A 16,042-nucleotide genomic window follows, 5' to 3' on the forward strand; every position below is an offset into this window, starting at 1 on the left:
TGTAAAGTGGTGCAGAATCTTGTTGGACGCCTAGTCGGAAAATCGGCAAAGTGACAAGCCACGAGTCGCGTTGTTGTATCCGGCGGCGATGCCCAGTCATGCATCGCTTCTGGGTAGAAATCTAGGAAAGCCTGTGTTTCCCTTTCGCTTCATTTCCCTAGCAGGTTCAGGACAAACCCAGCGCCGATAGGGCTCCTGAAGCCCTCGCATCCTCGGATGCGCACAGGCCAGCCATCTTGCTGCCTCCTGAAAGGTTCAGTCACGGAGCATGATGGGAGCTCACGTGTCCCACAGTGAATTATTGTTAACAGACGTCATCTCTCCGGAATCATTTTACAGGCACTGAGGGACAATCACTCTGACTGGAATTCTATGTCAGGACCGGAGGCTCAGATTATGCTTCTCTTTCTATGCTTTTAATAAAAACAGCAGCCAATAAAAAAGCACTTCAACAAAAAACTACAAATCCCATGAACCCACCATAGCAGCATAACGACCATAGAGTCCAACCCCATAAAACCTTCCTGACACAAAGACTCTTCCTCTTTCTTTGCTGCTCCGCAGCCAGTTAAGTGTATACTTCTTTGCACGATTATCTGTATTGTTAATATTGTTGATTTTGTTTCTCTTATATGCGCGTTTTTCAATTACAAATTCCCACATGTATTAGTTTTATATATATATATTTTTTGAAGTTATTCCTGGAATGTTGTTCATCGGCGGCTTGCCACCGCGTTGACTGGAGTGGTACTTGCTGAGGAGCCTGGACTGCGCGGCCTCGCCGCACAGTCCTATTTTTATCTCTTAGTGCGTGCCTCTGTGCGCGCGAGCCAGCCGACTCGTCTTTCCCTATTCTAAGGGATTTCCCGGCTCACGCGCCTCATTGGCTTCCAGCACGCCTATACCCACGTGTGTTCTGGAGTTCTGAACACTGTGGGCTTTCAACTGATTACGGGCCTTGTTGCTTGTGCACCCCCTAAACGCCCTGCTGGTCTGTTGTTCTCCCAGGGTTGTAAAATTTTTAGAGGCTTTGCCTAGAGCTGTTGAGTGTTCCCTCCACACTCTACTTCTATTTCTGCTGCATTTGGGGTCAAAATTTTACAGCTCCCCCTTGGACCCTCTTTGATCATAGTCATGATTGGCATTTTATATCTATCTATCTATCTATCTATCTATCTATCTATCTATCTATCTATCTATCTATCTATCTATATATACATATATATATATATATATACATATATTTTCTACATACATATATATATATATTGAACAACATAAATATATTCTAGCTATATTGAGTTGCCTTCACCCTCTTCCCAGCCATGTATGAAGAATATCAAGAGGGAGATTAAAATTATTATTTTGAAGAAACTCACACAGGTTCCTTTGAACAGGATCTGGTGCAGGCTTTGGACGCAAATGATGCCTTGGCTAAGGCTATTACTCCTTTGAAGCACCACCTTTATGGTTTTGCTCAGCAACAAGGCTGACTTCCTCCCGACGGATAGCTTAATGATGAGTCCACGTCCCTACCAGCTAAAGAGGTTCATTCTGAAGCCTTCCAAAAACTCGCAGCTTCTTTGTCTAATGAACACACCTACAGTATGCCTGCTGCTCCCCGCTCCGACGAGTTATCAGATGGCTCCGATTCCATTTGGCCTTTCATCAGCCCCGTGGTACTTCACGAAGCTGATGAAACCGGTGGTGGAATGCCTAAGAGCCAGGGGAGTCCGTTTCATCATTTATCTGGACGACATATTAATTATGTCCCAATCTCCCCAAACGGTTATGATCCATCTGGAATGGGCAATCTCCCTTCTTCAGGACCTAGGCTTCGTCATCAACATTAAAAAGTCCATTCTAATCCCTTCTCAATCTATAGAATTCCTAGGTTTCTTGGTGGAGTCCCCCTCGGCTCGGTTGATTCTTCCTCCAACAAAGGTGAGGAATATCAAGAAAGAATTGAGAATAGCCTTATCCAGGACGACTATATCCTTGAGGTCCCTAGCCCGTCTGGTGGGGTTGCTAGCCTCTTCGAATCAAGTGATATTTCCAGGACCTCTACATTACAGGCCCCTTTAACTCCTCAAGATCATGCATCTGAACAGGGGCTTGACTTACTCCCAGAGGAGGTGCAGATGGAAATTTCTTGGTGGTTATCTCACATGGAAGCATGGAATGGGAGAGCCATTTTTCCCTGCTCCCCGGACCTGATCATAGAAGCGGATGACAGTCTGTGGGGCTGGGGAGCTTGTTGCGACTGCATATCTACGGGGGTCGCTGGTCCCAGCAGGAGCTATCTCTGCATATCAATTGCCTACAGCTCTTAGCGGGCTCCTTTGCGATTCGCAGCTTCACCGTGGGCAAAGCAAAATGCTGCATTCTTCCCAGGACAGACAATGTGTCAGTGGTTTAATATGTGAACAAGCTGGGAGAGACCCGTTCCCCTTTGCTGACGGAGATTGCCAAAGACTTGTGGCATTATAGCCTTCTTCATCACATTTCGGTGAGTGTGGAATATCTTCCAGGCGTCTTTCAGACAAAACTGGAACCTTCCAGGCCTTTCAAACAAAGCTCAGGAATTCATCAATCAATCAATCCTGGGCCCCCAACACACACAAACGTTATACCTCTGCTTGGAGGCGATGGTGTGGTTGGTGTTCTTCACGGGGTTCAGAGCCCTTTAATACGGATTGTACTTTGATCCTGAATTTTCTGGCTTCTTTAGCCGCTTCCAGGATGGCTTATAATTCCATTAACAATTTTTGTTCAGCCATTTCTGCCAGTCATGTCTTTATTGATGGTAGACCTGTGGGCCAGTTACCTGTTGTTTGTAAACTTATTCGAAGCATTAGGATGTTAAATCCCCCTCTCCCCAAGTACTCAGAGCTCTGGGATGTTAACATCATTCTTCGGTTTTTAGACTCCTGGCCTTCTAATAAATACCTCTCCAGAAAGCAACTCTATGCTAAACTTACTATCCTTCTTTGTCTCATTTCTTGTAAACGTGTTTCCGACGTTAAAGCTTTGCATTTAACAGGGAGACGGTTCTCTCCTGAAGGTGTTTCTTTTGTCATAAGTGGAAGGACTAAGTGTAATACCAGGCTGGTGTCTTATCCAGCTTTTCCGGATAATCACAAACTTTGTGTTGTTCAATGCCTAAAGGATAATGAGGTAAGTACATTAGAATTTCGATCTGACATGTTGGGTCAACTGCTTATTTCTCTCCAAAAGCCATTTAGACCGGTTTCTTCGGCTACTCTGGCTAGATGGGTGAGATGGATTTTGTCTGAAGCGGGCATAGACACTTCCAAGTTTGGAGCTCACTCCGTTAGGGGTGCTATGGCATCAAAATCTTTTGCCCTTGGTTCTTGTTTGGAAGATATTTTGAATGCAGCAGATTGGTCATCTGATTCCACGTTTAAAAGGTTTTATTATAAGCCTATTTTGGATGTGTCTTCTGTGGTACTGACAGGACTTTGAACTAGCAGAATCTGAGCCTCCAGTCCTGACATAGAATGAACATTTTTCTAGCTATCACGTTTAGAATTTTCATCTCTATTAAGGACACAGAGTCGAGGATTATCCTGCCCATGGTTATGATGTTTCTGATATGTTATACTTTGTTTTCATAATTTTGTTATGATATGAAACAAATAGTTTATTGAAATTCCCACCCTGTTATTATATTGCATTAAAAAAAAATTGTGTGTTGATTATTTTTTGCGATATCATATATGAGGCAGTGTTTATAGCTCGTTATATTTTTCTTTATCCTAGGTCAAGAGGATAAATGAGCCAGAGTCATTTGTTCGGATTCCACGGAAGATCCTCTTCTCCTCCCACGTTGTTAATGGGATTTTCGTCCTTCTGGTTCGGAAGTTGGTTTTTCGGCATTAGTGCTGTATATCTGACTTTGTGCAAAGAAAGAGGAAGAGTCTTCGTGTCAGGAAGGTTTTATAGGGTTGGACTCTCTGGTCGTTATGGTACTATGGTGGGTTCATGGGATTTGTAGTTTTTTGTTGAAGTGCTTTTTTATTGGCTGCTGTTTTTATTAAAAGCATAGAAAGAGAAGCATAATCCTCGCCTCCGTGTCCTTAATAGAATAGAAAATTCTAAACGCGATAGCTAGAAAAATTTTCAGTTGGCAGGATCCTACTTGGCAGAGGATTTTGGGTCACTGATCTCTACAGCTGAGGTACTGTTTTTATGAATGTCTTTGTTGGCGTGCTGACCGGGCTTCTGCTGTGGAATGGTAACATTATTTGGAGGCTTTCAATACAAATTTTGCATCAAGTTAATACTGTCCTGTTTTGTGCTATGCACTGAATTGTACACAAAATCTGCAACACTCTAATAGAGTCTTATGGGCATTACTGTCTCTTGCTGTGTTTCTTCGAAAAACGTGAATTAAGTTTAAAAAAAAATTCAAGTGTACAAGAACTGCTTAACCTACTAGATCTGTTTGCAACAAATATCTGGATATGTTGACCTGCAGCATGTAATTTTATTGAATAATAAAATAATAAAAACCTATTTTTGAAAACCCAAATAATAAAAACGCATTTAGTGAGAAAGCATTTTAATAGAAATAGAGTTTGGTGCAATAATGAAAAATCTCTGAGAAGAATTAAAAGTAATTAACATGGCTTGAAAAGAAACAAAATATGGACCACATGTAGAATCTGGATTACAAAAAAACATTTTAAATTAAAGGTGGAAGAAAGAGGAAAGGAGACAAAGGTAGAAACAGACGACATGGTAGGAAACTAGTTAAGAGAAAATATAAGGCTATGGCAATGCCAATAGATCTGGCTTGCAAGTGGTAATGCCTCTTGTAATCATGTAACCTCATTGCTAGTTGAGTAAATGTATTCCAGGAATTGGTGTTCAGATCACAAGCCTGGCCCTACATTGGATCTCACCTTCTCATCTCCCAATTTCTCTGGTTCCTTTGTTTCTTGTCCAATGGAAAAGTGCTTCTTCCATTCACCCTTACACTTAGGATCTGACTTCTACTTCAGTGCCTGAATTCAGTTGCAGCGCTACATGTACACATTCACATCTGTACAAAACTTGTCCCAAATATGAAGTAAGTTTGCACTACTACTGCCGGCATTGTGTAAGCGAGGGACACTTGGGCATCTGATGCACATGCTTTATATTGAGCAAGAGAACCTTGCACTGCTGCTACACCTGTTCCACTGTGTCTTTCTGTCCATCTATTGGTTGTGTGTGTGACACTCAGGCCCTCATAATGAACACGCCGGTGTTTACCGCCGTGTTCAGACTGGCGGTCATTTAACTGACCGCCAGCACCCCTGGGACCCCTCCGGCCGCATAAAGAACATTCTGCTGGGCCTGCGGGCGGAAACATTGTTTCCGCCCACTGGCCCAGCAGAATGCATGGCCGGGATAGCCGCCATCAATGCCTCTGTCCGGCGGGTGCACCTGCACCTGTCGCGCAATGACCTGCGCGATGGGGCCCCCCAGGAGGGCCCTGAAGAACCCCTTTCGCCAGCCTTTCCCCACCAGGGAAAGGCTGGGGGCAGTAGGGATCATTATCTGAGGGGCAGCAGCACTGCCCTGTCGGATAATGATTCCTTCCACCGTCAGGCTGCCTGTCGAAGGCAGCCGGGTGGTGGAGGAGGGCCGCCTATGGCATCCCTACATGTGTACATTATATGGCGTTTCAGCCCGCCATGCCAGTGGCGGTCTTTTCACCCGCCGCCGGGGTTCATAATGACCCCCTCAGTCTGCTACTGCCTCCGCTGTACATGTGCTTTGTGCAAATGAAGCTTGCACTGATGCTGCCTATGGTGTCTCAGGCATGTCTGTCACTTAAACTTGCACTATTGCTTCTCCTTTTACACTTGATATTGTCGTAGGAAAGGTGATTTGTGTTAGTCTAGAACGATGACACTGACTTCCAAGGAAAGTTGTGGTGGAACAGATCATTCTCACTCCTCTGAGTTGCACAAAGTCTCACACATGGGAAGGCAGAAAAAGAAGTGCAGGATATGTTTCAATGCATTTATTGAAGCAACTGCATTCTATAATAAAAAGGCATGAGCTGTGATTATTAGGAAGATGAAACATAATAGAGTGACAATTGTGACCAGTAGAGTGAAACATATAAACAGTCCCAACATCCTGACATAATCATTAATTTAAGAATTCCTGCCTATACTCTAATGTTTAACCTGAGAACATAGCAGTGTTAGCCCTTCTTCCCACCCCAGTCTATGGAAGGAGGCCTAACCAGAACCTGAAAGAAGACAAGGGTCTGCCTGTCATCCTGCTGGCAGTCCTCCCGGTTGGCTGGAAAGACAAGGCCAAGATCAGAGAAGCTGTTGACGAAGTTGCACACAGCATAAGATGGCTGGCTGGAATGTCTTCTCTACCCTTCTTAGGCCTGTGTGGTGCTTATATAACAAAACATGTTGTGTTCTGAGAACAGGCCTGACGTGATAATATGTCTATTGTTAGAAGGTTGACTCCAAGGTTGAATGGGTAATACTAGGTAGACTATCGTGTATAAAGATGCAGCCTTGAGCAGGGCACAAAGTGAAATGCATGATAAATGCAGAACATGAACAAATATGTTTTCTAAGAAAGGCAGCTGATAAAATATAAAATAACAAGCTAAAAGCAAGCTGTGCTGAAATATAATAAAATTAATAAAAGCGAATAAGATGTGTAACATGGGTGCCCAATCTAGGTGCTAAAAGGAACCCACAACAATATGTCGACAAAGGAAACTTGTGGCAGTGCTGGTGCACGGGATGCACTTTGCACAACACGTGTAAGCGAAGGATGCACTACTGCCGCCTGTGCTGTGTCTGATTGTTGAGAGGGAGGCTTGGACACATGTTTGTGTGTGACAGGGGAGTAGCGGTCAGGGATGCAGCTGGTGCAATGACGGAAGTCATAGGGGGCCCCGTGGAAGCACCTGCTTGAACCCTCAGGTGCAGCTGCTACTAGGTTAACTAAACCTTTTGTTTCTAGTGCACCAGCGCTGCAGTAAAACAATGGACGCTCCCCCTACAGGATTGAGTCAGACTGTGAATAACAGAGCCCCAGATGAACACAGTTTATGGTTTATATTCAGAAATGTGTCGAATGGCTGAGTAACCCCACTCTGAGACAGTGTGCATGCTCATATTTGTAAGGGCAGAGCATACCACCGTACCCAGGCTGCTAGATGCCAGCAGAAGGGAGTATGTACACAGTCACAGTACCACATGAATTCAGATCTTTGCCAAAAGAGAAGAGAGGTATGATCATTAAGTACACCCTCACGGGCAGGCAGGCGATTGGCAGACTTTGACAGTCATAAAGACCCTTTAAGTAATCCATGTCAGTGATGCAGATTCTCTTTATATTTCATATAATTTAAGCCCCTTAATACTATTTGTTTTCCAGATGTCATACTTTTGTATAGTTAATACACTTACACTTTAAGAGTAAACATATTCAGATTCTGTGAGTAGCTAAGAAGTAGTAAACACACTCAAAATGTAAATTACCTTTGTGAATCAGACCCAATATGTCTTGCCGTTCATTGGTAAAAATGAAAACATGTTTGTATATTAGATCATCATACAAGGCTCATTAAATAGCTGTAGGAAGCTCAGTGAGAAAACACGACAAAGGCAAATACTATGAAGGTATGTTTCAGTAAAAAGGAACTATTTTTATACAGCGACTGCTGCCACACACAGGGGGCTTCATAACATTACACATGCCAGGTGCTACCATTACCCAGTTCAGTACTGCCACTTTTATCGTTTTTAAGGGGACAATGCTATGCCATCTTCTCTGGGTTTCAAGCATGAGATCTGCAAGTTGGGCAGGGGTTTCTACAGCATGCACTTTTGGGTTACTGGGCAATCAGTTTAGACAGCCTTCAGGTTCTTATTGGAACACAAGCAGAAAGGTAAAATAACCATTATAATGACTGTTGAGAAATAATGTGATGAAGAAAAACATTCCTTCACTTTGTAGATAATGTTGTAATTTATAGTTAACAAAATTATCCCCGGTTATTTCTATTGTCCATCTTTATTCTCAGCTTTACAAATCTTGGGCCTGGCTGTATTTGCAGTCAGGGATAGATTTTTGTAGGCAGGAAAGGAAATGTGTAACTACAGACTGAGGGCCTCATTTACAAGGCCTTTGCGCCACCTTTGCATTATTTTTTTTCACACAACGGTGGCACAAGCAGTGCTCTACGCTGCTCCACATTTACAAAGTGACGCATTGGGCACAATCCATCAGTTTGTAAACCCTTGCATCACATTATACCTGAGCCAGGTATAATTTATGCAAGGTAGACTTTCCCATGGGAAAAGCCACACAGAACTGACACAGTGAAATTTACAACATTTAACTGTGTCATTCTGTGATTTCATTACATCAGAATTTTACCGCCCGCTCAGAGCAGGCGTAAAACTGATGTAGGACTTTTCTCAATAGGGGACTCCTGGCATTGCTGTATGATTAGTATAGGGAAAGGTGCCGAAGACATTGTGACGCGAAGGGTTAATTAGCTTGAGCAATGTAGATGAGTGTGATGCCTGCTGAAACCCCCCCCAAACAACGTGGAAAAGTTAATGATATTATTTTCAAGCTTGTTTGTGTAGAAGACTCCGTCTCAACCTTGAGAACGAGAGTACAGGGAGAAGATGGAATGAAAACAAAGGCTGGAGAAGGGCAGAACTGCAAGTGCTGATAACATAGCTAGAAAATGCCAGAAGGAGATAGAATCCAACCTTCGAGTTACTTAAGCACTGAAGTGTGGGTGAGGGATCTGAAGCTCGCAGATGGGGTAGTGAAAGTTGCCATGGCCCAACGCTGCCTCCCTGTTTTGCTGTTCAGAGACCGTGATGCTTGAGGGGGAGAGAGGTCCAAGCAGGCGGTAGAGGGCTTCCCAGCATTTCGTGGACTAAGTTAAGTTCTACACAGGGATGAAAGGCCTTTGTTTCTCTGCTCTATTATTACGATTGATTATTTATGTTTGCACTGTGTTTATAATCTGAAGTATTCAGCTCGTTTATATTTTGCTTTTTGAACATCGTAGTGTGAGCTTGCTGCAGTAATTGAAACATGCATTTTGGTGTGCAGTAAATCAAAGCTTATCTGAAGTATTCAGCTCGTTTATATTTTGCTTTTCTGTACATCGTAGTGTGAGCCTGCTGCAGTAATTGAAACATGCATTTTGGTGTGCAGTAAATCAAAGCTTATCTGAAGTATTCAACTCATTTATATTTTGCTTCCTGAACATCGTAGTGTGATGCATTTTGGTATACAGTTAATCAAAGCTTACATCTGTCAATGAACTCTTTGCTTATATATTTATGCTTAGATGCTCTTTGTAGTGCACTTATATATACATAGGTGCTTTTCATTTCTATTCTTATTCTTCTATTGTTAATGTGCTAAATGCCTACATTTACCTGAAATTCTAGTAAAGCTAAATTGTATTCATAATTGGCGTGTGGTCCTTCATTGAGCATCCTTATTGACTTATACCGAACAGGTGTCAACCAGTCACCTGGAAAAGTCACTGTAGTAGTCATTTTGTTTGACGCCAGTCCAGCAATGTGTGAGTTTAGCGCCACAGATGCGTCAGATTTTCTGACGCATCTGTGAAAACGTGAGCCATGGAGCTCTTGTAATTACAGTGCATTCATGGCATTATTAGGGGGTCGTAGGGCAGCTCAAGAAAACTGACGCATCGGAGCCGATGCATCCAATTCTTTTAAATGAGGCCCTGAGTTTGCAAAGTCTAAAGCTAATGAAAGTGGCGTAACAATATTTATCTAGTGGTAGACCTGGCATCATTGGTGTGGTTTCCCCTAACATTTTGCCCTCTGACCTGTTATCTGACTCATTTTTGCTGACTTTTAGGATTCTGAGCACTTCACCACTGCTGGCCAGTGCTAAAGTGCAGGAGCTATGTACACTACACATGGTAACATTGGCTTCTCCACACTTGGCATAATTATTTTACTTATAAGTCCCTAGTAAAGTACAGGATATGTGCCCAGGGCCTGTAAACGAAATGCTACTAATGGGCCTGCAGCATTGATCGTGCCACCCACTCAGCAGCCTTTCAAACATGTCTCAGGCCTGCCACTGCAGAGCCAGTGTGTGCAGTTTTAAACTGCCATTTCGACCTGGCAAGTGATATGTAGGCTCTCTACTGCCCTTCTCTTTTTGGTGTATGACTTCAATCAGGATTGCTCTGCTGTGACCCGTGGTGCACCTGTTCTGTGTGTGAAGGAGGATTGCACTGCTGCTCCCCTGGTGCATCTGTACTGTGTGTGAAGGAAGATTGCTCTGCTGCGACCCTCACTGTACCTGTTCTGTGTGTGAAGGAGGATTGATCTGCTGTGACCCTCTCTGTGCCTGTTCTGTGTGTGAAGGAGGATTGCTCTGCTGCGACCCTCACTCTACCTGTTCCGTGTGTGAAGGAGGATTGCTCTGCTGCGACCTTCACTCTACCTGTTCCGTGTGTGAAGGAGGATTGCTCTGCTGCGACCCTCACTGTACCTGTTCCGTGTGTGAAGGAGGATTGCTCTGCTGCGACCCTCTCTGTACCTGTTCTGTGTGTGAAGGGGGATTGCTCTGCTGCTACTCCTGTTGTATCCCTTCCATATATGAAGGAGGATTGCTCTGCTACTATCCACACTGTTCTGTGTGTGAAGGAGGATTGTTCTGTTGCTACCCCTGGCACACCTGTTCTGCATGTGAAGGAGGATTGCACTGCTACTCCCCTGGTGTATCTATACTATGTGTGAAGGAGGATTGCTCTGCTGCGACCCTCACTGTACCTGTTCTTTGTGTGAAGGAGAATTGCACTGCTGCTCCCCTGGTGCACCTGTTCTGTGTGTGAAGGAGGATTGCTCTGCTGCGCCCCTCACTGTACCTGTTCTGCATGTGAAGGAGGATTGCACTGCTGCTCCCCTGGTGCATCTATACTGTGTGTGAAGGAGGATTGCTCTGCTGCGACCCTCGCTGTACCTGTTCTGTGTTTGAAGGAGGATTACACTGCTGCTCCCCTGGTGCACCTGTTCTGTGTGTGAAGGGGGATTGCTCTGCTGCAACCCTCCCTGTACCTGTTCTGCCTGTGAAGGAGGATTGCTCTGCTGCTACCCGTGGTCCATGCATTCTCTTTGTGAAGGAGGATTGCTCTGTTGCTACCCCTGGTCCATGCGTTCTTTGTGTGAAGGAGGATTGCTCTGCTGCTACCCCTGGTCCATGCGTTCTCTGTGTGAAGGAGGATTGCTCTGCTGCTACCCGTGGTCCATGCATTCTCTGTGTGAAGGAGGATTGCTCTGTTGCTACCCCTGGTCCATGCGTTCTCTGTGTGAAGGAGGATTGTCTGCTGCTATCCCTAGTCCATGTGTTTGTGTGAAGGAGGATTTCTCTGCTACTATCTTCACTATACCTGTTCTGTGTGTGAAGGAGGATTGCTCTGTTGTTACCCCTGGTGCACCTGTTCTGTGTGTGAAGGAGGAGTACTCTCCTGTGACCCTTGTGCACCTGTTCTGTCTCTGAAGGAAGATTGCTTTGAGGCTCCCCCTGGTGCTCCTGTTCCACGTGTGAAGGAGGATTGCTCTGCTGCTACCCTCGCTGCACCTGTTCAACGTGCGAACCAGGATTGCTCTGCTGCTACCTTCGCTGCACCTGTTCCACATGTGCAGGAGGATTGCTCTGCTGCTACCCTCGCTGCACCTGTTCCACGTGTGAAGGAGGATTGCTCTGTTGCTACCCCTGGTGCACCTGTACCACGCGTGAAGGAGGATTGCTCTGCTGCTACCCTTTCTGTGCCTGTTCTGTGTGTGAAGGAGGATTGCTCTTTTGCTACCCCTGGTGCACCTGTACCACGCGTGAAGGAGGATTGCTCTGCTGCTACCCTTTCTGTGCCTGTTCTGTGTGTGAAGGAGGATTGATCCGCTGCTACCCCTGGTGCCCCTTTTCCACGTGTGAAGGAGGATTGCTCTGCTGCTACCCCTGGTGCACCTGTACCACGTGTGAATGAGGATTGCTCTGCTGCTACCCCTGGTGCAGCTGTACCACGTGAGAAGGAGGATTGCTTTGCTGCTACCCTTTCTGTGCTTGTTCTGTGTGTGAAGGAGGATTGCTCTGCTGCTACCCCTGGTCCACCTGTACCACGTGTGAAGGAGGATTGCTCTGCAGCTAACCCTGGTGTCCCTTTTCCACGTGTGAAGGAGGATTGCTCTGCAGCTACCACTGGTGTCCCTTTTCCACGTGTGAAGGAGGATTGCTCTGCTGCTACCCTTTCTGTGCCTGTTCTGTGTGTGAAGGAGGATTGCTCTCCTGCTACCCCTGGTCCACCTGTACCACGTGTGTAGGAGGATTGCTCTGCAGCTACCCCTGGTGTCCCTTTTCCACGTGTGAAGGAGTATTGCTCTGCAGCTACCCCTGGTGCCCCTTTTCCACGTGTGAAAGAGGATTGCTCTGCTGCTACCCCTGGTGCACCTGTACCATCTGTGAATGAGGATTGCTCTGCTGCTACCCCTGGTGCACCTGTACCACGTGAGAAGGAGGATTGCTTTGCTGCTACCCTTTCTGTGCCTGTTCTGTGTGTGAAGGAGGATTGCTCTGCTGCTACCCCTGGTGCACCTGTACCACGTGTGAAGGAGGATTGCTCTGCAGCTACCCTCACTGCACTTGTTCCACGTGTGAAACAGGATTGCTCTGCTGCTACCACTGGTGCACCTGTTCCAAGTGTGAAGGAGGATTGCTCTGCTGCTACCCTCACTGCACCTGTTCCACGTGTGAAGGAGGATTGCTCTGCTGCTACCCTCGCTGCACCAGTTCTACCTGTGAAACAGGATTGCTCTGCTGCTACCCCTGGTGCACCTGTTCCACGGGTGAAGGAGGATTGCTTTGCTGCTACCCTCGCTGCACCTGTTCCACATGTGAAACAGGATTGCTCTGCTGCTACCCCTGGTGCACCTGTTCCACGTGTGAAGGAGGATTGCTCTGCTGCTACTTTCGCTGTACCTATTCCACGTGTGAAGGAAGATTGCTCTGCTTCTACCCTCGCTGCACTGGTTCAACGTGTGAAACAGGATTGCTGTGCTGTTACCCTCACTACACATGTTCTGTCTGTGAAGGAGGATTGCTCTGCTGCTACCCTTTCTGTGCCTGTTCTGTGTGTGAAGGAGGATTGCTCTGCTGCCACTCCTGGTGCACCTGTACCACGTGTGAAGGAGGATTGCTCTGATGCTACTCTTTCTGTGTCTGTTCTGTGTGTGAAGGAGGATTGTTCTGTTGCTACCCCTGGTGCACCTGTACCACGTGTGAAGGAGGATTGATCTTCTGCTACCCTTGGTGGCCCTTTTCCACGTGTGAAGGAGGATTGCTCTGCTGCTACCCTCGCTGCACCTGTTCCACGTGTGAAGGAGGATTTCGCTGTTGCTACCCCTGGTGCCCCTGTACCACGTGTGAAGGGGGATTGCTCTGCTGCTACCCTTTCTGTGCCTGTTCTGTGTGTGAAGGAGGATTGCTCTGCTGCTACCCTTTCTGTGCCTGTTCTGTGTGTGAAGGAGGATTGCTCTGCTGCTACCCTTTCTGTGCCTGTTCTGTGTGTGAAGGAGGATTGCTCTGCTGCTACCCCTGGTGCACCTGTACCACGTGTGAAGGAGGATTGCTCTGCTGCTACCCCTGGTGCACCTGTACCACATGTGAAGGAGGATTGCTCTGCTGCTACCCTTTCTGTGCCTGTTCTGTCTGTGAAGGAGGATTGCGCTGCTGCTTACCCCTGGTGCACCTGTACCACGTGTGAAGGAGGATTGCTCTGCTGCTACCCCTGGTGCACCTGTACCACATGTGAAGGAGGATAGCTCTGCTGCTACCCTTTCTGTGCCTGTTCTGTCTGTGAAGGAGGATTGCTCTGCTGCTTACCCCTGGTGCACCTGTACCACGTGTGAAGGAGGATTGCTCTGCAGCTACCCTTTCTGTGTCTGTTCTGTGTGTGAAGGAGGATTGCTCTGTTGCTACCCCTGGTGAACCTGTGCCACGTGTGAAGGAGGATTGCTTTGCTGCTACCCCTGGTGCCCCTTTTCCACGTGTGAAGGAGGATTAGCTCTGCTGCTACCCCTGGTGCCCCTTTTCCACATCTAAAGGAGGATTGCTCTGTTGCTACCCCTGGTGCCCCTTTTCCACGTGTGAAGGAGGATTGCTCTGCTGTTACCCCTGCTGTTACTGTGTTGTGTTTGAAGGATTACAGCGCTCCTACCATCGCTGAACGTGGTCTGTGACTTCCTAGTGTACACACACCTGGCATATTCTTCAAGCAAATTTCGTACAAGAAGTAAATATGTATTCTATTTTCATAGACAAGGAAAATTACACTTCTGTTTCTCATACAAAACATGTTGTGTATGTAATCTTTACTGAGCTGTGCATCGTGTGTTACTCTGTGTCCAGTTTCATTTTCATCATTTCGTATGAACCTTGTTCACTCATCTGTGGGCTGCAGTTTACGTAAATGGGGATCCCCACAGGGTGGGATGTGTGTGAGGTCATCCTTGGGCAGGCACCGATTACAGATACCGAGAAGGAGCTCGGGCAGGGAGAGGGTTCACTTTTGTCGTCTTTGATACACAACTCGACTGCACACAAACACTGACACAATGCCCTCTGCGTCTTTTTAACTCCATTGTTTCTCCTTTATTAGATATCTGCCTTTTTACATCGTTTTGAATGACAGGCAGTAACAAAGAGAATAGGTTTTGTCTTTGAATAGGGGATGCACTAAGCGGCATTCCACATACAGGGACACGTGGAAACATGACACACACATGCATACACATGTGCACACAAACCAATGCACTCACAGATAAGCTTGTCAGAAGCTTTAATGAGGCCGGGTCAAAAACTTCATGAGGGGCCCCTAATTCCACTACAAGGTCCCCAGGTGCATAGCTTTAGTGGGGGGTGGGGGGTTGTGGTTGGACATCCCCTAAATAAATGCATTCTTGGCCTGGTAGTTGGGTCAGTGGGGCCGTGGGGGGAGCTGCAGCCTGTGTAACAAAAATAAAAGTCAAAATATATAAGCATAGGTCTCATGGCAGAATTTCAAAACGTGAAACCAGATAACCTCGAACAGGCTTCCTCCTTGTCCTAATTGTATGATCCTAGCTCAACATTGTATTTCAGAGCCTCCTTTTTACTTTATCATCACATATGACAACCTTTTTAAATACCGCAGTACAAACATACTACAAAATGATAGCCACAAACTGCACTTCTAAAGCACTACTGTTTCTTTTGCAGTAGTACTTAAAAAATGTAGTTTGCAAATAACATTTGTACTACGTTTGTAGTACTATTGCAGTACTACAAATGTACAACAACATGCTGTTTCCAAATAGCACCCAAGTACTTTAATTTCGTGGAGAAATGTAAGTTACACTTTTGGGGTAAATTTACACTCAGATTGTGTGAATAGTCAGAAAATAGTACACTTACTCAAAAGTGTAAATTACTCAAAAGTGGAGGTTGCCTTTGTGAATCTTGCCACATAGAAGGTGGTTTACCAAAAAAATGTAAATCTGCATCCATAGATGTATTCACTCATGGGCTCGAATGGACTACTTTTTCAAATTCAGCAACATTGGCGGTAGTAGCATTGGGAAGCTGTGCCAGTATCAGGCTCCTAGGCATACTACGGGCACTCAAACACCCAAAAGGTGATGGGATGAGTGGCTGAAAGTCATCGAACCAGTGGCAGTCGCTCGGGTAGCATTCCGACTCATCGGGTTTCACCTACTGTGCCACTCTTGACAGCGGTGCGCCTGATGCAAATCATTACTAACCTTGTCCCTCATGGAAACAGTTCACTCCCAGTCTTGGTCATCTCACACCTCCACACTGAATCCCACAGCCTCTTTAGTTGGGGATTTGAGGTTCACACCCCCGGATCTCACTCACTAACCTTCGCCAGTGCTCCCTCTGCCACCACATCCTCCAGTCTAGTTGTGGAAATAGAAATTTTCAG

The sequence above is a fragment of the Pleurodeles waltl genome, chromosome 10 (assembly GCF_031143425.1).
Source record: "Pleurodeles waltl isolate 20211129_DDA chromosome 10, aPleWal1.hap1.20221129, whole genome shotgun sequence".
Classification (NCBI taxonomy): Eukaryota; Metazoa; Chordata; class Amphibia; order Caudata; family Salamandridae; genus Pleurodeles; species Pleurodeles waltl.